At 50.5% G+C, this 23,025-nt stretch overlaps 1 non-coding gene across 1 annotated transcript; it reads left to right on the forward strand.

The window, feature by feature from the left end:
* The first annotated feature begins 5,808 nt into the window (after nucleotides 1-5,808).
* On the forward strand, nucleotides 5,809-5,880 carry TRNAC-GCA (transfer RNA cysteine (anticodon GCA)). Its single transcript has one exon. It is a non-coding gene; the product is annotated as a tRNA-Cys (tRNA).
* The last annotated feature ends 17,145 nt before the right edge of the window (nucleotides 5,881-23,025 follow it).

The raw sequence follows: 23,025 nt of genomic DNA on the forward strand, positions 1-23,025 counted from the left end.
ATGGAGCCATGGGGGCAGGGTGAAGAGGCGTGTGTGTGGCCGGGGATATGGCAGGAGCCTGAGCTGTAGGTTGGAGGAGACCCTCTCCTTCCCCGGGCAGGAGGGAAGCCATGAGCTTCCTGCTCCCTGTGCCCCGGCCCCTCTCCCCTGGGGGCTGCTCTGGAGCCCGCTTCCTGAGAGGTGTCTCTGCGGGGGCCTATGTCTAGTCTGGGGCAAAGTGCCCCATCGGTCCACTCAGCCAGGACCTCCTGGGAGGTGTGGGTGGGCGCGCAGGCCCGGCTCGGGTCATCACCACTATCCCTGCATCTGCCCTTGGGTTCACCTGTTCACTTTATGCTGTTCACTGAGCAATTACTATATGCAGACACTGAGGACAGAGCTATGAATAAATCCAACAAAATTCCATCCTTGTGGCCCCCAGGATGAAAACAGCCAAAGAAATTCTTAATTACAAATGGAGCTAAGAGTTATAATAGAAGGAAACCATCCAACTGTAGAGATTAGTAACCTGGTTGGGGGTGGGGGTAGCTTCTTCCGCTTTTGACCAGGGAGGGCAGCCCCAGAAAGGATGGACATTTGATCCAGGGTGAGGACAAGTCAACCATGCCACGTGTAGAGGTGTTGGAGGAGAGAGGGATGGAGGCTCGGGCAGAGGGAAGCGCAGGTGTGAAGGCCCTGAGGTGGGGAGTATCCAGGGAGCCAGAGGGGTGGAGAGAGGGCCTGCAGGGCTAATGTGAGCCAGGAGAGCTGGGATAAGTCCCCAGAGGGTCCAGCTTGGCCACGGGGTGGTGCCACGTCTCTGATTCTACATGAACAGAGGGCCCAAAGCCCAGGCATACCAAGAATATGTCTCCAAGCCTGCTCCCTCCATTGCAGAGGATGGCAGAAGGCAGGAAATCAAAAGTCCAGCTATAACCCCAACACTCACCCATGAGGTCCAGTTGAGTGAATTAGGGCAGGGATAGATGGAACAACCAGATGACCCCCCCACACACACCCCAAGACTGGAGGAAGGAAACTCTGGGGGGGGAGGGGGCTGGGCTGGGCTGCAAGGGGCAGGACAGAGCCCAGGTCACAGGTAGGATGTGGCACCCGTCAGCGTCCTCAGTAAGCAGTGGGAGTGGCAGGGCGGAGAGGGGCCTGCAGGGGTCTTTCCACCTTCCTTCCAGGCCCCCAGCCCCCAATTTCCCCGGGGCAACCCCTGGAACAAGAGGCCTCCGTGCAGACAATGTGTCCTTTATGTAGACGTCCACCCTAAGCTGCGCACAATTGCTGATTCATGAACTAGGCAAGGGCCCCAATGCCCAGGTTGTGTTCCGCTCAAGACGAAAGACGTGCTGATAGGGGAAATTAGAGCAGCAGACACATTCACGGGAGAGGACTGCCTCCCGGTGCCCTACAGGGGTACTGCACATGGCCAGGCCTGGACCCTTCAGGTGATCTGGGATGACCTGGCACTTAGAAATCACACAGGTGGGGAAACCGAGGCCCAGCAGCTCCCAGTGACTCAGCTCAGATCATTTTCTTGAAGTGGGATTTGGGCAGGGTGTAGTTAAGCAGAAATTATTTCCCCTGCTGTGTTAAACACCGAGTCTAGGAAATAAAAGGGTGTCAGAGCTGAGGGCAGTGGCGTTCAAGAGTTGGCATTTGCCCGGTTCCTTCTAGAGCCTGTGGGACACATCTCTTCCCAGGTCCCTGTTAAGTCATGTTATGTCATATAGCTTGAATTTGGCAGCTGTTAAAGCTCTTGTTAGTGACTAAGCCATGTCCGATTCTTTGCAACCCCATGGCCTGTAACCCGCCAGGCTCCTCTGTCCGTGGGATTTTCCAGGCAAGAATACTGGAGTGGGTTGCCGTCTCCTTCTCCAAGGGATTTCTCCGACCCAGGGTTCAAACCCCGTGTCTCCTGCATTCACAGGAGGATACTTTACCACTGAGCCATCAGTATTTACACCGTGAAGATCAACACATGCAACCAGGACCCCCTCCGACCCACCCCCACCCCATCCCCGGGAAGAGCCGGGGTTTCAGCACTAGCCAGCACATCACCGCTCAGGGACCAGTCTCGGCTCAGAGCTGCGGGTCACTGGCAAAGCACGTGATCTCGTTGAGCCTCAGTTTCTGTACCTATAATTGGAACCCACCGATCCAACAGCCATCTGATTGCCTATCCTGTGCCAGGCACAGTCTTCAGTGTTGGGGTTATAACACAGCATGAACAAAAGTTCCCACCTCTGTGGAGCTTGTATTCTGGCGGGGAGACAAAAGATGAACAAGAGAAATATAATGTCTCATGTTGTGGAAAATGATGACAATAAAGCAAGGTGAAAAGGGAGTGATGGTGATTGCCTTTGAGCCGGTGGAGGGGCTGGGATGAGGAGAGGCCAGGCTGAGGAGGAGGTGTCTGAACAGTAGCTGAGTGACATGTAGGAGTGAGCCATGAAGGGGAGATGCCCTGGGCAGAGAATTGTCCCAGCCAGAGGCAACAGAAAGGGCAAAGGCCTCAAGATGGCATGGGCTAGAGGCTTGATGTACAGAAGAAGGCACCATGTCCCTAATGCTGGAATTGGGGGCCATAGAAGAAGATAAGGTCATGAAAGTGATGGAGGGGCATTTCAGTCTCAAAGTGCAGGAGCCTCAGGGCCTTTTGCAGAGGGAAGTGACATGATCCCATCTGGCATGTAAAAGGATCCTTCTGAGTTCTTTGTGGAGAAAAGACTTGGTGGGGGTGGCAGTGAGGTGGGGTGCTTCAGGTTGGGAGAGGCCACCTGCAGGGTGACAAGTCAGGATGTGGCTGAAATGGGGGACACAGGTGGTCTTCATGCATATGCGACGTTTCATTTCTTAGGCTGGGTGATAGGTTTATAATTACACATTGCACTGATTTTAAAACTTTCAGGATCTTAAATTATATATATATATATGTATATATATATTTTTTAGGAAAAGGAGGAAGGGAAAAAATAGAAAAAGAAAAGTAAAGGGATCATGGTTAGAGCCAGCTTCTCTGAGTGTTGAATTGTTCAAACCCAAGGCAATAGAATATTCTCTGGAGTGAACAGATGCATCGCCACGTCCACACCTCTGGGAAAACGCCCCAGAAGCGTGGGCATTCGGGCAAATCCACTCTGACAGTGAATGTCACTTGCCGGCAACACACAGCAGCCATAGACCAATCCCGATGGGGTGATGAGGAGTAAGTAGCCATCATTGCCGGGCTGTTTGATCGATTTGAGTTCTGGAAGCAGAACAATGACTCTCTTTCTCTCTTTTTTTCAGAGTCATCTGGCAAAGTCCGCCCAGGGATTCTCACGGCGGCTGAAACTCCAACAGGCAGGGCAAGACCATTTCTTGGAGGCTCATTTGGCCACAGGTTGCTATTTCCCTTCGTCCACATCATTTACTCTTTACCGAGTGAGAAAGGATTTTAATGTCAAAGACTGACACCTGGATTCTATCAATATCCCGCCCCCCCCCCCCCCCGTTTATTGCTGCGCCCCTGCATCCAATCGGCTTGTGCACACGGCTGAGGACGGCAGAGTGTAATCACGGCCCTTCTCCTCGCCCACGCTGCCCCGAAATTGTTTGCATCCTGCGAACTCAGTCGCTGGATCTGTTTCCAGGGGTGTCCTTCAGCAGGCGGCGAGAGCCACGAAATCAGTCACACAAATGACCCACCACATATAAAAAAGCCGCCAATACATCAACAGGCCTTAAAAGCAAGCAACAGTTAAAATAACTACTCGATCAGTAGCAGCAGACGCACCAGGCAGCCCAGGAAAGAGATGCCGAGAAGGCAAGTCCCGGGCGTTTTACCTCTGATTTACACTCCACTTAGTTTTCTATTCAGAGTATGAAACATTCCAAAGAGCAGATGCTAAAAAAAATTGGGAAAAGATTGCCATAACAAGATGAAAGGCAGGGTGCCAGGCCATCAGAAGGGGATATTTATGCTCCTAAAGAGATCATTCTCGTGACATCTAATCCATGCGTCTTCCGTGGGGCATGGAGGGCTGGAGGCTGGGAGTGATGGGAGAAGCAGCCGCTTTGGTGTCTCAGGCATCAGTGCCAATTGGTCCTGCTCCAGTCATCGGCTCCTCTTCTTTATACTGGGCCCAGAATGGGGAAGACCCTCTGTGTGACGTCACAGAAGCAGTCAATCGACAGCAACCCTGGACTTGACATCCGCAGTCCTAGCTGTGTCCTGCATTTGCTGTGTGACATTGAGCAAGTCGTTAGCCGTCTCTGAGCCTCAGTTTCCCCATCTGTGCAATGGAGTCAGTGATCCCCAGGTCACGATGAGATAGGGCTCTGGAAATGAACATGCTCTGAAGGCTGGGAAGTTTCCCCAGGGAGCAGTGTGGTGTCACACAGGGCTGTATGCTGTACCCCCTTTGCTGAGCCGTCTCTTCTTGCAGACCCTTCTGACCTCAGGAGGCTCTGAAGGTAACCAGGAGGCAGGGTAGAAGAGTGATGAGGAAACAGAGAGGGACAGGTCCAGACGATCAGAAGAAGGGGGATGCCCCTGGGTCCAGGGAGAAGCTGATGCTGTATCCCCTCAACTGGCCTTCAGGGCCTTTGGGGTGGACTGGATCGTGTCTCCCCTAAAAGAGATGTTCGGGTCCTGACTCCTAGGTGAAAGTGACCTTATCTGGAAGTAAGATGTTTGCAGATATAATCAACTTAGGGTGATGGCATAGTGGAACGGAGGCCCCTAGATCCCGTGCTGGTGTCCCTGTAAGAGAAAGGGGAGACATGGACACACCCAGAGGGAAGATGGTGGCAGAGACTGGATGATGCCTTTGCAAGCAAGGACTTGCCAGAAGCTGGGAGAGAGTCAGTGAGGAATCCCCCTCAGAGTCCCCAGAGGGTGCACCACCCTTTGTGACACCTTGATTTTGGCCTTTCAGCCTTCAGAACCATGAAAAACTACACTTCTAATGTTTCAAACCGCTGAGTTTGGTATGGCAGCCCTGGCAATCAAATATACTGCTTGGGTAGGAAGTTCTGGGCCTCAGGACTGTACCGCAGGGTCCCCTGGCTGAGCGGCACTTTGAGGAAAGAGGACCCCCCCCCCCACTTGTGCCACAAGGAATCACCTAGACCCGGGGCAGGGCCTGGTCACCAACGGGACATCATGGCCACTTCCGCGGGGCTGTGGGATGTGCCACGGCCATCTGCAACTGCCAGGATGAGGGCAGTCCTTTTGAGAACGAGCCATCGCAGGCTCTCTCGGGACTGGCCAGGGGGGTCTGGGGTCGAGGGCTGCCTAACTGAGCCCCCCTCCACTGACAGGTATCCTCTGTGATGACAGATGCTCACACGTGAGCCAGCCTCTGCGATGGGGTAGAGGAGACCCCTGAGTCAGGATCAGGCCCGCTGTGAGGTGGGCACTGGGACTTGAAGTGGCCAGTGTTTGCACACTAAAGGGAATGTGGGCGTATTTTGTAGCCTGGCTACACCTGGCTGGACCTCGGCATTTGGATTCGGTGATGCGAAGGTTGGGGGGTTAGGCATTCGTTCTGCAGCCCTGAATATCTACTGCTCAGGACCTGCTTTCTCAGGCGTTGGGTGTGAGCTTCTTGGGTCCCGAGGACCATGGTGTGTGTGCAGCCAACACATAAACCTCAGGCCCGACTCCTCGGCTTTGTCGAGCTGCTCTGTCCTTGCACACATGTGTATTTTAAATATAGACGACAAACACTGAGTTCATTGTGGAATGTGACTTCACAGATCATTAAATGTATTTATTTTCTGACAGTTGCATCCATTCTTTGTGGAATTATTATCTTCCTATAACATTATTTTTCCCCTGTAGCTCAGTTGGTAAAGAATCTGCCTGCAGAGCAGGAGACCCGGGTTTGATTCCCGGGTGGGGAAGATCCCCTGGAGAAGGAAATGGCGACCCACTCCAGTGTTCTTGCCTGGAGAATCCCATGGGCAGAGGAGCCTGGAGGGCTACAGTCCATGGGGTTGCAAGAGTCGGACATGACTTAGTGACTAAAGAAAAGATAATACTATTTTTCCTTTTCAGAAAAATATATACAACTCTGAGTGAAAGCAAAGAACAAGGAAAGAAGGGAAATGGAGAAGAAAACAGGAATAAGAGTGAAAAGAGCAGGGTTTGGAGTCAGATGGAATCCAATCACAGCTTAGCAGATGGGCTTCGTGGCTGTGTGAGCTTGGGCAGGTCACTTCCTCTCTTTGATGACCATGTACACTTCATAGGCTTCTGGGGAAGATGAAATAATGGATACAGAAGGGGCGGGTTCAGCAGGCACTCTAGTATTTGTTCCCATGTGTCTTTCGGGAGGTTCTCCACCAAGTACATCAGAAGCAGAAGAACTTGGTGAGATGAACGGAGCGTGCCAGGCAGTGGCGTCTGCTTAGATGCAGGATGTACTGTCGTGGCCGAGCTGGAAGCCTCAAAAGTGAGGCTAAAACTTAATCAGAGAGGGACTCCAAGTAGAGGGATTGCGCGGGAGCTGTGAGGAGTCGACTGTGAGTTAAGTCGAGAAGGTGACGAAATGTCCCAAGTGAAGGGGGCGTGGGGAGGCGGGGCAGGTACAGTTATGCCAGGATGCGGTAAGGCACGTGGCCTCCAAGTAAAGGCGGGGCTGAGCGACAGGAAGGCATTTTTCTGTCTTTGTGTTTCGGTTCTTTCCAGGGGATACTTGGAAGCACCACACACATTTCCTCTCCCTGGGAGGCAGGAAGGTCAAAGGGACCCCTGCAGCTCCTCTGAGCCCCTTCTGTTAGGTGAGGATCTGTGACATTTCCCAGTGGAGAGGTGAGCGTGCTTCCCAGGTGTCCTGGTGGTCTTCCTCCACTTGGGAAGGGCTCCCGTGAAGGAAGCACATCCTCACCCAGTGCCTCAAGCTGTCCGGGTCCTCCTGCAGATGCAGACCCTTCCCGGGCTGCTCTGGCCAAAGCCCAGAATTGTGTTTTCCTGTCTCCCAGGCGATGGCAGGGGACCGCACTTTGAGGAGCGAGGTTTTAAAGCAATGGGTTTACGACGTCAGTGCAACAGGACAATCACCTGGGGAACCTTTAAAACATATTGGATTCCTGGCCCCACTCAGACAAACTAAATTATAGTCTTTTAGGGGCAGAGGCTGGGAGTGGATATATTTTTTATCATTCCCCAGGAGGTTTTCCTGTGGAACCAAAGTTGAGAACTACTGTTCTAGAAGCAGGCCTGGCTCTGTTTCCACCTGTGGCTATCTGGGGAGTGGGCTGATTGCACTTGGTGCCAGAATTCTGCTCCACGGACACGATCCCCTTTCCTCCTCCTCCTCCCCCTCCTCCTTCCCCAGTCTCCTCTAAACACCTGAGAAACTAGGTCCCCCAAAATAAGCTGCCCTCAAACCTGAGTTTTTCTTTCCAAGGGAGCTTCTTACCAGGCAGTCCATCCTAAAGGAAATCAGTCCTGAATATTCATTACAAGGACTGATGCTGAAGCTGAAGCTCCGATACCTTGGCCACCTGATAAGAGCTGATTCAGTGGGAAAGACCCTGATGCTGGGAAAGATTGAAGGCGGGAGGAGAAGGGGACGACAGAGGATGAGATGGTTGGATGGCATCACCGACTCTATGGGCATGAGTCTGAATAGGCTCCGGGAGTTGGTAATGGACAGGGAGGCCTGGCGAGCTGCAGTCCATGGGGTCGCAAAGGGTCAGACAAACTGAACTGAACTTGCATTGGCAGTTCTGGGTATCAGGTATTTTCCCAGTGACCCTTACAGCAGCGCTTTCTTTCCCACCTGGCTATTTTCACTTGTTGAGGGGGCTTCATTACTCAGAACCCTGCAGCGTGGAGGGGGTACAACCATCCCAGTCCCAAAAGACCAGCTCCCCAGGTCTGTGTGTGCTCTGAACCCCTGAATTACCCAGAGTGGGGGGCAGAGCCTCTCCCTCTGCTGCAGTCAGGGGTGCAGTAGGAGATGGAGAAAGAATGGTCCCCTCACCCCCAAACTTCCTCAGTGCCCGCACCTGTCCCCCAGCCCTGCAGCCTCCCCCAGGCTCTTAACAAGAGGCCAGTCACGAGCCCAGCTCTCAGCCACTCCACCCCAGCCACAGAGCAGCCTGTGGGCAACTGGCTATTTCCCTCCGGAAGAGACAGCCAGCTGGGGTGAAGGACCGTGGCATCAGTCCAAGGCCCCACAGCCCTTTTCTTTCTTTTTTAACTTCTTGGCCACGCTGTGCATCATGTGGTATCTTTGTACCCCAACCAGGGATCGAGCTGCATCCTCTGCATTGGAAGCGCAGACTCCTAACTGCTGGACTGCCAGGGAAGTCCCACACAGGCTTTTGAGTATGGGCTGAACAAGAGTCGTCAGGTCACTGGGGTCACAGATCATGTTTCCTAAGTGTTGAGGGGGAACTCCTCCCCCCTGGAGTGTGGGCTGGACCTGTGGCTCAAGTATGACAATAGCGTAAGGAAAGGAGACAAGAGTGACCACTCAGCAGAGGATCCTGGCAGGCCCCTCCCTGAACAAGTGATCAAGGTCAGCATCACTCACAATATCACCCCGACACCACGGACAGCTCGTGCAAAGAGAATACACCTCACCTTTCTGTATTCTTCTCTCTAATCTATAGCCACACTGTAGTCATGAGAAAATATCAGATAAACCCCAATTGAGGGGCATTTTACAAATGTTTCATCAGTACTCTTCAAAACTATCTAAGGAAACTAACTATCTAAGAAAACTAAGGAAAAATGAGAAGCTGTAACAGATTGACCCTCAAATCCTAGATTGGATCCTGGAAGAGAAAAAGGTCATTAGTGGGAAAATTGTTGTCGTTGTTGTTCTTGTTTTTGAGTTGCTCAGTTGTCTGACTTTGTGACACCAGGCTTTGGACTGCAGTACACCAGGCTTCCCCATCATTTGCTGTCTCCCAGAGTTTTCTCAAACTCATGTCCATCTAACCATCTCATCCTCTGTTGCCCCCTCTCCTCCTGCCCTCAGTCTTTCCCAGCATCAGGGTCTTTTCCAGTGAGTCAGCTCTTGGCATCAGGTGGCCAAAGTATTGGAGTTTCAGCTTCAGCATTAGTCTTTCCCATAAATATTTAGGGTTTATTTCCTACAGGATTGACTGGTTTGATCTCCTTGCTGTCCAAGGGACTCTCTAGAATCTTCTCCAACACCACAGTTGGAAAGCATCAATTCTTCAGCACTCAGCCTTTGTTATGGTCCAATTCTCACATCCATACATGACTACTGGAAAAACCATAGCTTTGACTATACAGACCTTTGTTAGCAAAGTAATGTCTCTGCTTTTTAATATGCTGTCTCAATTTGTCGTAGCTTTTCTTCCAAGGAGCAAGTATCTTTTAATTTCATGGCTGCAGTCACTGTCCACAGGGATTTTGGAGCCCAAGAAAACAAACACGTCTGTCACTGTTTGTATTTTTCCCCCATCTATTTGCCATGAAGTGATGGTACTGGAAGCCATGGTCTTACTTTTTTAAATGTTGAGTTTTAAGCCAGCTTTTTCATAATTGGGGAAATTCAAATGAGGTCTGCAGTTCATAGTACCATGCACACTCCTCAGTTTTAATAAATGTCCTCTGGTGTGAGATGTTGATGTCAAGGAAAGCTGGATGAAGGGATAAGAGACCTCTCTGTGCCACCTTTGCAGTTCTTCTCTGAATCTAAACTTATTTCAAAATTTAAAGTTTTTAAAAATATATTGAGGGGAAAATACATGAGGCAAGGAACGTTCTCTCTCTCTCTCTCTCTTAAACACTGATCTACAAGGTAGAATCATGAAAGGAGAACAGCTGGCTGCTGGCTGGGGCTGAATTTACTGCTAGGAAACACGGCTGCCTTGCTCTGTTCACTGTGATTTACAGCCAAGGACCTGGACCCCCCATCGATCCTTGCTCTGAGCCCCCAGTGCAGGCGCAGGTCCTCTGGGCAAAATCGATGCCTGGAGGTGACTCTGTGCATTTCACTGCCATCACGGGAATCCAGATTTATGTTTTGGGGAAGATATATCCCAGGGTCATGGAAAAAGAGCTGAAAGGGGAGTCAGGAGGTCTGGGTTCCAGCTCAGAACTGCCATTTACATTTGTGTGATTTAGGACCATTTACTTTTCCTCTGTAGACCTGAGTTTGGGGAAAGGGTCTCTGTGGCCACTTCCAGCTCTTATCATCAGGTTTCTTTGATTGCAAACAAGAGGATATGGCCATGGGTAGAAAATCTTGAGTATAAAAGAATTTTATTGGAAGGAATTATGGAAAGGTTAGAGGCTCAGAAACAGGTGCCACCAGCATTAATCAAGGTAGAGTCATCGTTGCAATGGCCAACCCAACATTTTTGTGGTTTAACACAGTTCAGTGTATCACAGTCTGGTCAGGTGGTTTTTGGTCAGGTAGTGCTGGTGGTGGTGATGGTGGGGCTCTTTGCTCTGCACAGTCATTCAGGGACCCAAGCTCCTTCCATCTTGTGACTCCTCTCTACTCTGAGTCCTTGGGATCATCTCCATCCAGCCGTTGAATGAATGGAACCACTGATGAAACCAGGTGAGGACCTTGAATGAGATGTTTGTAACGGGCCATGTCGGAAATGGCACGTATCACTTCCATTCACATCCCACTAGCCAGATCTAAATGCAAGGAGCCTGGGAAATATAGCCTGAGTATGTTTCCAGGAAGACACAGAGGCGGGAACATTTCAGAGCACCAGTCATCTCTGCCATAAGCGGTGAGAACTACTCAAGAGGTTTGCTGAGGTGTGACTGCTGGGATGAATAAGCTCCCACCATCCAAAAGTAATGATCATTCTTGCTTCTCTGTGCCCAGATCTAGAAGCCTGGGAGAGAGTCCAGTTGGCCCAACTCAACTTGGTCTCTTGCTCACTCCTTGGCCTAAGGGGAAACAGAGCTGATACTTACCAGATGGCACATACGGGTGTAGAGTAATGCCCCCAAACGGAGCACACCTACCAAGCTCCATGATATCTGGACCAAACCAAGGAGCTCACACATGCATATCTCCTTAGGCCATGGGTAGGACGCCGACTCCCTAAGAGAAAGAGTGCTGGCTCTCCAAGGCCTTTCTTTTTTTTTTAGATGAGAAGTAAACTTTTATTTATTTATTTATTTTAATTGGAGGCTAATTGCTTTACAATATTGTAGTGGTTTTTGCCATACATTGACATGAATCAGCCATGGGTGTACATGTGTTCCCCATCCTGAACGCCCCCTCCCACCTCCCTCCCATCCCATCCCTCAGGGTCATCCCAGTGCACCAGCCCTGAGCACCCAGTCTCATGCATTGAACCTCTCCAAGGCCTTTCAAATGATCTGTTGATTAGAATGGATTTAGAGGTGGCAGAAGAAATGGGAAGTTTCCCAAAGAAACCCACTTTGTTCCTGTAGCACAGGGGTTGGTAAGCTACGGCCTGCAGACTGCCTCCATTTTTATGAATGAAGCTTGTTGGGACACAGCCATACTCATTCATTTATGTATTGCCAATGTCTGTGTTCATGTTACAATGGCAGAACTGAGTAAGTGTGACCGAGACTGCACAGCTCAAAAAGCTTCACATGTTGACTACCTGGCCTTTTAAGAAATAAAGGTGCTGGTTCCTTCCACGGGGGCAGCAATGGGATGGAGTGAAGATGGCTTGAAATTTTTAGACACTCCTCTTATTGAGAAAGGGCTTCCCAGGTGGCTCAGTGGTAAAGAATCTACTTACCAAGCAAGAGAAGCAGGTTTGATCCCTAGGTCAGGAAGATCTCCTTCAGAAGAAAATGGCAACCCACTCCAGTATTCTTGTTTGAGAAATCCCATGGGCTTCTATAGACTCACAACGAGTCAGACACAACTTAGCAACTAAACATCCATCCATCCCCATTGAGAAGCAGGTTTCCTGCCCATCCCTTTGGCTCTGGGATGGCAGGAGTGATGCTAGGTCAGTTTCAGCCCAGACTCTAAAGGACTGTTTCCAGCGGTGCTTCCTTTCTCTGGGAGCCTGAGATGACTGCCCAGCTAGAGAGACCACACGGAGAGACCAGCCCTCCCACCATCCCCACCAAGCCGCCAGGAGCCACCCTGGACCCCCCAAGACCAGACGAACCACCAGCTGAACGTCATCAAGGGACTCCAGTCATTGCCACCTGGGACAGAAGATACACCCAGCAGAGTTCACACCAGACATCTCATCCACAGAACCATGAGATGTGATGAAATGGTTGTTATTCGGTCACTGTTTGCTATGCAGTGACAGAGACCCAGCTCTGGCAGAGACTAGAGGGGTCCTGTTCTAGCACATCATATAGGACCGAACCCCCGGAGAAGGGCGAGAGAAAGGGGAGACAGGAGGGGCTGCAGATCACTGAGTCATATGGCAGAGAGTCTGGGACTTGAGGAGACTAATTCTGAACCAATTCATTAAAAGAATTTTTTTTTATTTCTTTATTTTATATTCTGGCTACACTGGGTCTGTACGGACTCTTTGCTGTACAGACTCTTCTCTAGTTGCAGCGATCGGGGGCCCCTCTTTGCTGCAATGCTGGAACTTCTCATTATGGTGGCTTCTCTTGCTGCATAGCACGGGCTCTAAGCAAACGAGCTTAGTAGTCGCAGTGCATGGGCTCAGAAGTTTCTGCTCACAGGCTGGCTCTAGAGCGTGGGATCAGTAGTTGTGGTGTATGGGTTTAGTTTCTCCATGGCATGTGGGATCTTCTTGAACCAGAGATCGTGTCTCCTGCACAGGCATGCTAGATGCTTGCTAAGTCACTTCAGTCGCATCTGACTCTACAACCCTATGGACTGCAACCCCCCAGGCTCCTCTGTCCATGGGATCTCTCAGGCAAGAACACTGGAGTAGGTTGCACTTCCTTCTCCAGGAGATCTTCCTGACCCAGGGATCGAACCTGCATCTCTTATGTCTCCTGCGTGGGCAGGCTGATCCTTATCCACTGCACCGAACTAACTGAATTTTTTAATATTGAAGGCTGGCTGCTCCAAAAGAAGGGAAATGAAACATGATGACATTTCAACCAAAGCTGCAGACTATCCCAGGTCTCTGAAGCCTCCTCTTTCCCACTCTTACGACATGTGGAGGGCCACATTGGGAACAGCGAAAAACTGCCTCAACACTTAAGAGTTACCCGGGAGTCCTTGAGGAAATCAGCAAAAAACAAAAAAGAACAAGGATATAAAACAGAACACTGTCTGTTTCCCCCTCTGACACTGCATGGATAGCGTCTCCACGTTTAAGGGGGTTACACCAGGGCCCACCCAGAGAATCCAGAGACGTGTTTCCATATCAGGGTTCCACATCTAGTCACATCATACCTGCAAAGTGCCATATTCACACGTTTTGGGGATAAGGATGTGGGCATCTTCAGAGGTTCACATTCTGTCTACTGCAGGTGGTGATGGTTACCTCTCAGAATCAGGCTTTGGAGTTGTTTTTAATCTTACTCAAAATCTCATAATTCAAAAAGACACATGCACCCCGATGTTCATTGTAGCACTATTTACAATAGCAAGGACATGGAAGCAACCTAAATGTCCATCAGCAGATGAACGGATAAAGAAGATGAGGTCCATATATGCAATGGAATATTACTCAGCCATAAAAAGGAACGAAACAGGGTCATTTGTAGTGTCGTGGGTGGGCTTAGAGACTGACTATCTTAAGAGTGAAGTAAGAAAGAGAAAAACAAAGCAAATATCATATATTAATGCATGCATGCGGAGTCTAGAAAAATTGGTACAGATGAATCTATTTGCAGGGCAGGAAAAAAGACACAGACATCAAGAACGGACCGGGGACACAGTGAGGAAAGGAGAAGGCAGAATGATTTGAGAGAGCAGCATTGATATATATACACACTACTGTGTATAAAGAGGTAACTAGTGACAACGTGCTGTATGCATAGTACACACGAGCCCACCTAGAGGGGCGGGCTGTGGGAAGGAGGTCTGAGAAGGAGGGGGTATGTACACACGTGTAGCTGATCCACTTCGCTGTACAGTGAAAACCAGCACAACTTTGTAAAGCAATCATATGCTGATAAAAAAAAAAATTGCGTCATGAATATATATCATTTTTATAAGAAAATACAGGTTATTGTTTGAAATGCAGAGCAACTGCCTTGCCTCTCTGGGGTCTGGCTACTCCCCACAGTGGGAATCTATGTTCAATACTTGTAACCAGCCTAGTAGGTTTCTGTCCAGCTGTCCCCAGATCATGGGGCAGTGCTGCTCAGGCCCCTGGGTCCCTGGATTGTGTGGAGAGGACACCTGAAAAAGGCAGTGGGCATGCAAGCAAGTTGGGATGGTGAGAAGGTGCTTGACGATCACAGTAGTAATGGGCAGCTTCTAGTAAGAGTGGACTCTGGGTGGGTACTGCCTTCTCATGGAACCTTATGAGCTCTGCCTTCTCACAGTAACCATCACACAAGCAGAGGCAAGGGCAGGTGCTGTCATCCTCTGTTTTACAGCAGCTCAGGGTTCAAGCCAGTTGCCTACGAGCTGAGGTCACACGGCCCCATCCCGTCTGCCCAAGCTTCGCGAGAAGGGCACGCTCCCTCTTCTATTTCCACAGCCCAGAAAGGGACCAGCCCCTGAATGGTAAAGTTTGGGACACTGGTGACCACAAGCACGTGGCTCTTCCAAGACTTTTCTATGTCCCCATTGTCATAGCTGCTACATGTACAAACTGGGATGTGGACACTTTTCCCGGCTGGTCCCTTCTTTCCCTCCTGGATTAGTGGAAGAGCGGGAAGGGGGCTCCTTGGAAGGGGCTTAGGATGCCCCCTGCTCCTCTGGGAGCTGACCCTCTGACCAAGCCCTCTGAACTTGGCCTGACCCCTTTGCCTTCGCTCTGGCCTTCTTCCATTGAAGACACGCACAGTCTGGCCTCTCTCCTCTCACAGGGACTCCTTCCTTGGCCTGGGTCCCCCTTCATCACACCACTCTCTGCCTTCTCTTCCCTTTAACCCTAAACGTCTATATGCCTGCCTGCAACTTGTTCACAGGCATCTCAATTTCACATCCAAATAGGTTTACCTTTTCAAGTGTCCCCTAACACCCCTGAAATCTGGGTCCCCTTCTTGCGTTCATTATCTATGATGCCATTCCAGCTACTGAGTCGCCTGATCCAGAAACCTGAGTCAATCTTGAGCCCTCCTTCCGTTAAGCTCTCACCCAAGGCTCCCCCAGTCCTGCTGACTCCAAGCCCATGTGATTTTCAAGCTCATCCCTGGGCCCCTCTCCCCATGGCTGCTCCTGGTCAGAGTCTCTATCGCTCAGTCTCCTTGTCAATTACAGCTCTAGCTCCCTGACCTGCCAGCCTCACCTCGGCCACCCAGTCCTCCTGGGTGGAAGAGTCTGAGTCTCTCAGCCTGGAATGTCTAGCCCCTTATCACCCCCACCGCCCTCCAACACACACACACACATTGCTGTTCAGTCACTCAGTCGTGTCCGACTCTTTGCAACCCCATGAACCACACAGCACGCCAGGCTTCCCTGTCCTTCTCTATCTCCCGGAGTTTGCTCAAACTCAAGTCCATTGAGTCAGTGATGCCATCCAACCATCTCATCCTTTGTTGTCCCCTTCTCTGCCCTCAATCTTTCCCAGACCCAAGGTCTTTTCCAGTGAGTCGGCTCTTCATATCAGGTGGCCAAATTATTGGAACTTCAGCTTCAACATCAGTCCTTCCAATGAATATTCAGGGTTGATTTCCTTTAAGATTGACTGGTTTGATCTCCCTGCTGTCCAAGGGACTCTCAAAAGTCTTCTCCAACACCACAGTTCGAAATCATCAATTCTTCGGGGCTCAGCTTTCTTTATGGTCCAACTCTCACATCCATACATGACTACTGGAAAAATCATACCTAAATATATGGATCTCTCTATATATATAGATCTGGTGTCTCTGTTTCTCTGACTCATCTTCACCTCTACTCTTAGGCTCATTTTTCTTTAACTCTCTCCTCCCACCCTGGGTTAGGGTCTCCTTCCTCTCTGCCCCCTTGACCTTCTCCTGTCAGGACACATAGGGAACCCGTACCTGTCTGTGGATCTGTCTTTCCTGCTGTAGCCTCAAAGAGCTGTAGCCTCTTTGGACAGATGCAGTGTCTTCTTCATCAAGGTGCCCTTGGGACCCGGCTCCTCGTTAGCACTGAGGGCTGTGCAGGTTTGCAGAACTACAGGCAGGAGCAAGACCTGGATTCCCAGCCCGAGGGCCCCACCTCCGTCTCCCCTGGGAGGACAGGATGGCCTGACAGCCGTGCCTCCCTCTGCACCAGGCATTCAGCACCCTGCCTGCCGGGGAGAGGCAGAGTGGGAAGCTGAGGCTCGGGGGCCTTACATGAATTGTGTTTTCTATTCTACTCTCTCCCATAGTATTTCGAAAAAAGTAAGTGATTGGGCTTCCCTGATAGCTCAGCTGGTAAAGAATCTGCCTGCAATGCAGCAGACCCCGGTTCGATTCCTGGGTTGGAAATATCCCCTGGAGAAGGGATAGGCTACCCACTCCAGTATTCGTGGGCTTCCCTGGTTGCTCAGATGGAAAAGAATCCGCCTGCAGTGCGGGAGACCTGCATTCAATCCCTGGGTTGGGAAGATCCCCTGGAGGAGGGCATGGCAACCCACTCCAATATTCTTGTCTGGAGAATCCCATGGACAGAGGAGCCTGGTGGGCTGCAGTCCCGCCAGGGGTCGCAAAGAGTCAGCCAGGACTGAGCGACTCAGCACAGTATAAGAAAGTGATTACTCAGTTAATGATCAGTATTGACAAAGCTCTTTGTTGTTGGAGTGTGTGTGTGTGCGTGTGTGAGAGCGTGTAAGTGTGAGCGTGTGCTTGCACGTGGACACACTCACATCGTGGAGCACACGTGTCTTATTTTTCAGCAGACTCTGGACGGCCTTTGGAGCCTATAACGTGGAGACGAGCCTCACCTGTCACCACACTCAGAACACAGGGGCCTCCGCTGGGGACTCCACTGAACAACAGGCATGGCCAGGCCTCTGGGGCCTGGGGACAGCACCCTCCAGGGAGCATCTTGGGGAGGGTGCTGGGAAACGTTCCTCCTGGGAAACGTTCACCGTTGGACCCAATTCCATTGTGTCTGGACCTGGCCTTCTCTGCCCCAGGGCCGCCACCTTACCAGTCCCTGCCCAGGAGTCAGAGACCAGAGTATAGTCACACCGCTTATGAGGGTGGTCCTAGCCTCTGGTCCAGAAAGTCAGCTGTCCAGGCCTCCAGGGCACCGCTGCCAGCGAGATGGCCACTGGGGGGAGCCCTTGAGCCGTAAACCACCGATGGATTTGGATTTGCGCTGTTCGTTAAAAGGGATCCGGAGCAGAGGGGGAGTTTGTAGCCCCTGAAAAACTTGGTGCCTGAAATGTGCTGGTTTGGGGTTTTCTCGGTCCTGCAGCAGTTCAGAATATGTCACTACTCCTTCAAACACGCCGCGGCTCTGTGCCTAAATCTTGGCCGAGCTGGGAAAGAGCCACCACGTGGGTGGAGGACCGGGACCAGTGACCTGCGGTGTGACTTTGGCCAAGCCCCTTGCCCTCTCTGGGCTCCGGTGTCCTTATACCGGTCAGGATTCCCAGGTAGAAGTGACAGAAATGACTCTCAAGGGAGCTGCTGGACAGCTCACGGAATTCAGAGGAAGGCAGAGCTTTGGCTGAACCAAAAGCCAGAGGGTCTGGCAGCCGAGGACCAAGCAGGGTCACTCCCAGCACCATTGGCTCGAGGCGCCCTATCTGTCCCCTCCCACTGTGACCACCCGCCTGGGTGAGGGGCTCCCACTCTGTGTGCTGCTGGGCATCTCTGAATGTGGGTCCCTTGCCCATGGGTCCTGTCTCGGAGGGGGTCACATGGCCATGACCCATCTGTGCGAGGCTGGGGAGAGGGGCCGTCTGCCCCCTCCTGGTCCCACGGTGCAGAAACGGGCCAGTCCGCAGGAAGAAGACTTAAGGATGCTGGGGGCTCAAAGTGACCATTTGCCACATTCCTTGTCTATACTGCAGACGGTTGGATCAGCCTGAGCTCTTACACCCTAAAATAAGAACAACAATCCCGAGCACTTATGTAGCATGAGTCAGACATGATTCAAAATATTTGCATACATATTACATATAGAGAGTCACTTGACCCTCAGGACGATTCTACAAGATAAATTCTGTTATCTCTCTTATTTTACAGAGGAGGAAACGGGAGGGTTTAAATAATTTGCTTACAGGCAGTCTGCTTTGCTTGGGCTTCCCAGGTGGCGCCAGTGGTAAAGAATCTGCCAGCCATTGCAGGAGACATAAGAGACATGGGTTCGATCCCCGGGTCAGGAAGATCCCCTGGAGGAAGACATGGCAACCCACTCCAGGGACCTGTCTGTTCTTGCCTGGAGAACCCCCATGGACAGAGGAGCCTGGTGGGCTACAGTCCATGGGGTCGCAAAGAGTCGGACACAGCTGAAGCCACTTAGCACGCACACATAGACTGATTCTCTTAACCCTAGGTTAGGCTGCCCCTTAGGCACCTTCAACGACTCTTGCTACCCAAGAAAAGGGCTTCTCTTGTGGCTCAGCTGGTAAAGAATCTGCCTGCAATGTGGGAGACCTGGGTTCCATCCCTGGGTCGGGAAGGTCCCCTGGAGAAGGGAAAGGCTACCCACTCCAGTATTCTGGCCTGGAGAGTTCCATAGACTCTATAGTCCATGGAGTCGCAAAGAGTCAGACACGATTGAACGACTTTCACTTCACTCACACCCAAGAAATGGACCAAACAGCACCCAGGCATATCAGGTTGAAGTTCCTATGCTCTTTTAAGCATCCCTTGTCTCTGTGGTTTAGTGACAAAAATCACTTTTCTGTCTTTAGAGCTCACCTTTATGAGAAAATTTTCTTATTTTGCTGAATACAAGTCAGTATCAGTAGTGGGAATGACATATATTTCTTAGATTTTAAGAAGCCTAGAAGGTGAAAAAGAACATGTGTTTATTTTTCAAATGCTCCTTATGGATTTCCTAACAGCGTGCTGCAGTCTATGGGGTCGCAAAGAGTCAGGCTCCACTGGGCGACTGAACTGAACTGAAACAGACTGTGTAGTGTCTGAGAGGTGGGAAGCTGGTGTCTTTGCACGAATGGACCACCAGAGGGCGGATGTGCCAGCTTTTGACTTGAGCGATGCCTCCAAGGCCAGTTTCTCCCTGGCAGGCGATTTGCAAAGCAGCCTGGAGGTGCGGCTCAAGGCAACAGAACTGTATTTTGATCCACTGCTCGTTTTCAGTAATCTGGCAGAAGTCTGTCTTCGGCACACAAAGGAATTGCCTGCCTCCTGCAAAGCATGTCGCTTTTTGGGGAAGGGGGTCCTGGAGGGGAGAACCCAAGCCCCAAAGTATTATTGCCAACCTTCTCCCTCACTGAGACATTTACCTCTGCCCTGCTCCCCTCCAGGAGATGTGACTCTGGTTGCCCCTCTGGCCGGAGTCCGATGCCTGCTTGTTGGCAAAGCTGGAGGAGCCCACGGGGCAGATGGCCTCCTCACCACTGCAGCCAACCCAGTCCTTCAGCGGAGGTCTGGCTCAGCAAAACACCTGACCATATTTCCTGGAGCTAGACAGAGCCCCCAGGCCTCCCGTTTGAGGAAGAAGGAACAGATGTACACCCACCACGTGAAGCAGGCGAGGTGCGAGGACTCCAGGGCGGAGGCTCCGGCCGCCTCCAGGGGGCACTCCAGGCTGCACTGTGCCTTGTCCTTGGGTCTCCCTGAGAGTCAGCGGCTCCAACCCTCTCCCCTGAGGACCAGGGAGCAGCAGCGTGGAGGGCGCCTGAGCGAATGTGATTCCCAGGAGCCCACTTGCATCTTATTATACCCTGGGCTGCCTGTCACCTGTTGGAAGAGTCACCACCTCCAGGAAGCCCACTCCGATTCCCTCACTCCTTTGAGGTAAGAAAGAACATATGAGTCCTCTGGGTGTCCCTTACCTGGCTCAAGCCTGGAACAGACCCCGGGACTAAGAGATGAATGAGTGAATTACAGCTGTGAGTGCAGCCTCACATCACCTGCTGCCTCCCACTCACACACATGCCCTTGTCTCTATGCGAATCCTTTTCCTGTATAAAAAGGATTATGTGCTATGATCCATTCCACCACTTGCTTTCTTCTTTAAACCTCTTGACCCAGCCCTTGCCTTCAGCCCCAGCCCAGCAAACCTATCTCCACGATTAGGTCCCTTTGTCAGCTCCTGCCCTGCCCCTGTCTGCAACTTGACCCCCCACCCCCACAGCCCAAGCATGAAGGGCTCCACTCTGTTCTCTCCACATCACGCTCTTTAACACCTGCTGACTCCTCCCTTCATCTCTCTGGGGAGCTCCTGCTCATTCTTCAGGGAGAGCTGCAGTGTCACCTCCTCTGTGAAGCCTCCGGGATTCCTCCAGGACCAGGGGCAGGCAGAAATTTCAGGGCTATGCCCATGTAGGAAGCAGATGAGGTGTCCTAGGAGCCTCCTGGCCTGGATGGAGAGGCTACCTTCATTCAGTACCAAGTTCAGAAAGAACTGCTAAGATTCTAGGGCACCCTCCAAGCCACCAAGGAGAGAGTGCAGAGCCTGGCATGTTATTTAGTCAGAAAAGAGAAGGGAGACCCCGATTCATGGACCCAAACACCAGCAGGGCATTTAGGATGCAACATGAGTGGACATTTGTGGAAAACCCACTGCAGGTTTCAAAACTGGGAAAGGAGTATGATAAGGCTGTGTATTGTTATCCTACTTATTTAGCTTGTATGCAGAGTACATCATGCGAAATGTTGGGCTGGATGAATCACAAGCTGGAATCAAGATTGCCGGGAGAAATACCAACAACTTGAGATATGCAGATAATACCAGTCTAATGGCAGAAAGTGAAGAGGAACTAGAGAGCCTCTTGAGGAAGGTGAAAGAGGAGAGTGAAAAAGCTGGCTTAAAACTCACATTCAAAAAACTAAGATCATGGCATCTGGACCCACCATTGCATGGCAAACAGAAGGGGGGAAAGTGGAAGCAGTGATAGATTTTGTTTTCTTTGGCTTCAAAGTCACTGCAGATGGTGACTGCAGCCATGAAATTAAAGGACACTTGCTTCTTGGATGGAAAGCTATGACAAACTTAGACATCACTTTGCTGACAAAGGTATAGTTGATACAATGTTTTTTCCAGTAGTCATGTACAGATATATGAGGGTTGAACCATAAAGAAGGCAGAGTACGGAAGACTTCGAATTGTGATGCCGGAGAAGACTGTTGAGAGTCCCTAGGACTGCAAGGAGATTCAACCAGTCAATCCTAAAGGAAACCAGTCCTGAATATTCACTGGAAGGACTGATGCTGAAGCTGAAGCTCCAATCCTTTGGCCACCTGATGTGAAGAGCCGACTCATTGGAAAAGACTCTGATGCTGGGAAAGACTGAGGGCAGGAGGAGAAGAAGGTGGCAGAGTATGAGATGGCTGGATGGCATCACCAACTCAGTGGACATGAATTTGAGTAAACTCTGGGAGACAGTGGAGGGCAGAGGAGCCTGGCATGCTGCCGTCCATGGGGTGGCAAAGATTCAGACACAACTTATCAACCGAACAACACCACCAACACTGCAGGTTACTGTTGGGTCCCAGGCCCTTAGCAAACAGCAGGGAACAGAACTTGCCTCCACCCATGTACTATCTCATCAGGTCAGCTGAGTGGGCAGACCAGAGATGACGAGGAAAGGGAAGCCCAGAGAAGCTTTCGCTGCCCCGCAGCCACTGTGCAGTGGGCATGGATGGGACACTCTGAGTGCTTACCTCTGCCTAGTCCTGGAGGCTCATCCTACCTACGGCAGCATCCGCCACTTGTGGACCAGACTGTTGCATCTCGGGAGCAAAGAGAACCAAGGAAGCCAGAGATGGCTTTTTAATTTATGCTGTAGTTTGGACTGGAAAGTCTAGGGTAGAGAAACTTTGGGAAAAAATGAGTTCTATTTTTTTTTTTTTTTTTTGAGTTCTATTTTAGATGGTCCAGGAGATCTTCCCAGTTAAAAGAAACATGTGGTGAATCCTTTTCTAAAGCAAATATGTCCCAATTTATCTGTTTGTTAGCTGGGCTGTTTTGTGCCTTGATTTGAGTAATTACTTATTGCACAATCCACATAGCAGCAATCTCTTTTGTCTGGCCTGTTTGTTTCCCTTGAATTTGTAGAGGGCAGTTTGCACAGATGTTTCCAATTGTTCTGCAGTGGAATTTTTCAACCTTCCCTTTGTGATTTCTTCCAGAGCCTCAATGTTAGAGAAAACTCTGCAAAAGTCATAAATATTTACTTAATTTACTACTTTTTCTATCATTCAATTTCTATATTTGACTTCAGTTTTTGAAAACTGTTTTTGAGATGTGAATCTAGACATCTATTTGTTTTTATCAGATTGAGAATCAGTGATCTCAATTGTTTTGAGCACCTGTTTCACCATCAGTTATTTGACCTTATCCTTTTCAATCTCCTCCATCATTCCCACTCCTCTCCCAGAGTTTATGTGATCCTCTGGCGAGTTGTCCATGCGTCTACACACGTGTGCTTATACACGGTATTCCTGTATGAATAAGCCTGTGTTACATGTCTCATTCCTGTCATGCTTTCTCCACTTCACACTGTGTCTCAGAGACCCTTCCATGCTGCACAAGGAGGCCCACTCCACTTACTAACGATCACACAATATTCCTTAGGATAAATGTAACTTATTTTATAGAACCAGCTCCTGTTTATGAACATTTAAGTTGTTTCCAATTTCTTAAAGGGCTTCCCTGATGGCTCAGATAGTGAAGAATCCACCTGCAATGCAGGAGACCTGGGTTCGATCCCTGGGTTGGGACGATCCCCTGGAGAAGGGAATGGCAGCCCACTCTAGTATTATTGCCTGGGAAATCCCATGGACAGAAAAGCCTGGTGGGCTCAATCCATGAGGCCACAAGGAGTCAGACACAACTAAGCGATTGATACTTTCCATTTTCCAGTTTCTCATTATAGTAAACAAGGAAACAATGA

The sequence above is a fragment of the Dama dama genome, chromosome 15, assembly GCF_033118175.1.
Source record: "Dama dama isolate Ldn47 chromosome 15, ASM3311817v1, whole genome shotgun sequence".
NCBI classification, from domain to species: domain Eukaryota; kingdom Metazoa; phylum Chordata; class Mammalia; order Artiodactyla; family Cervidae; genus Dama; species Dama dama.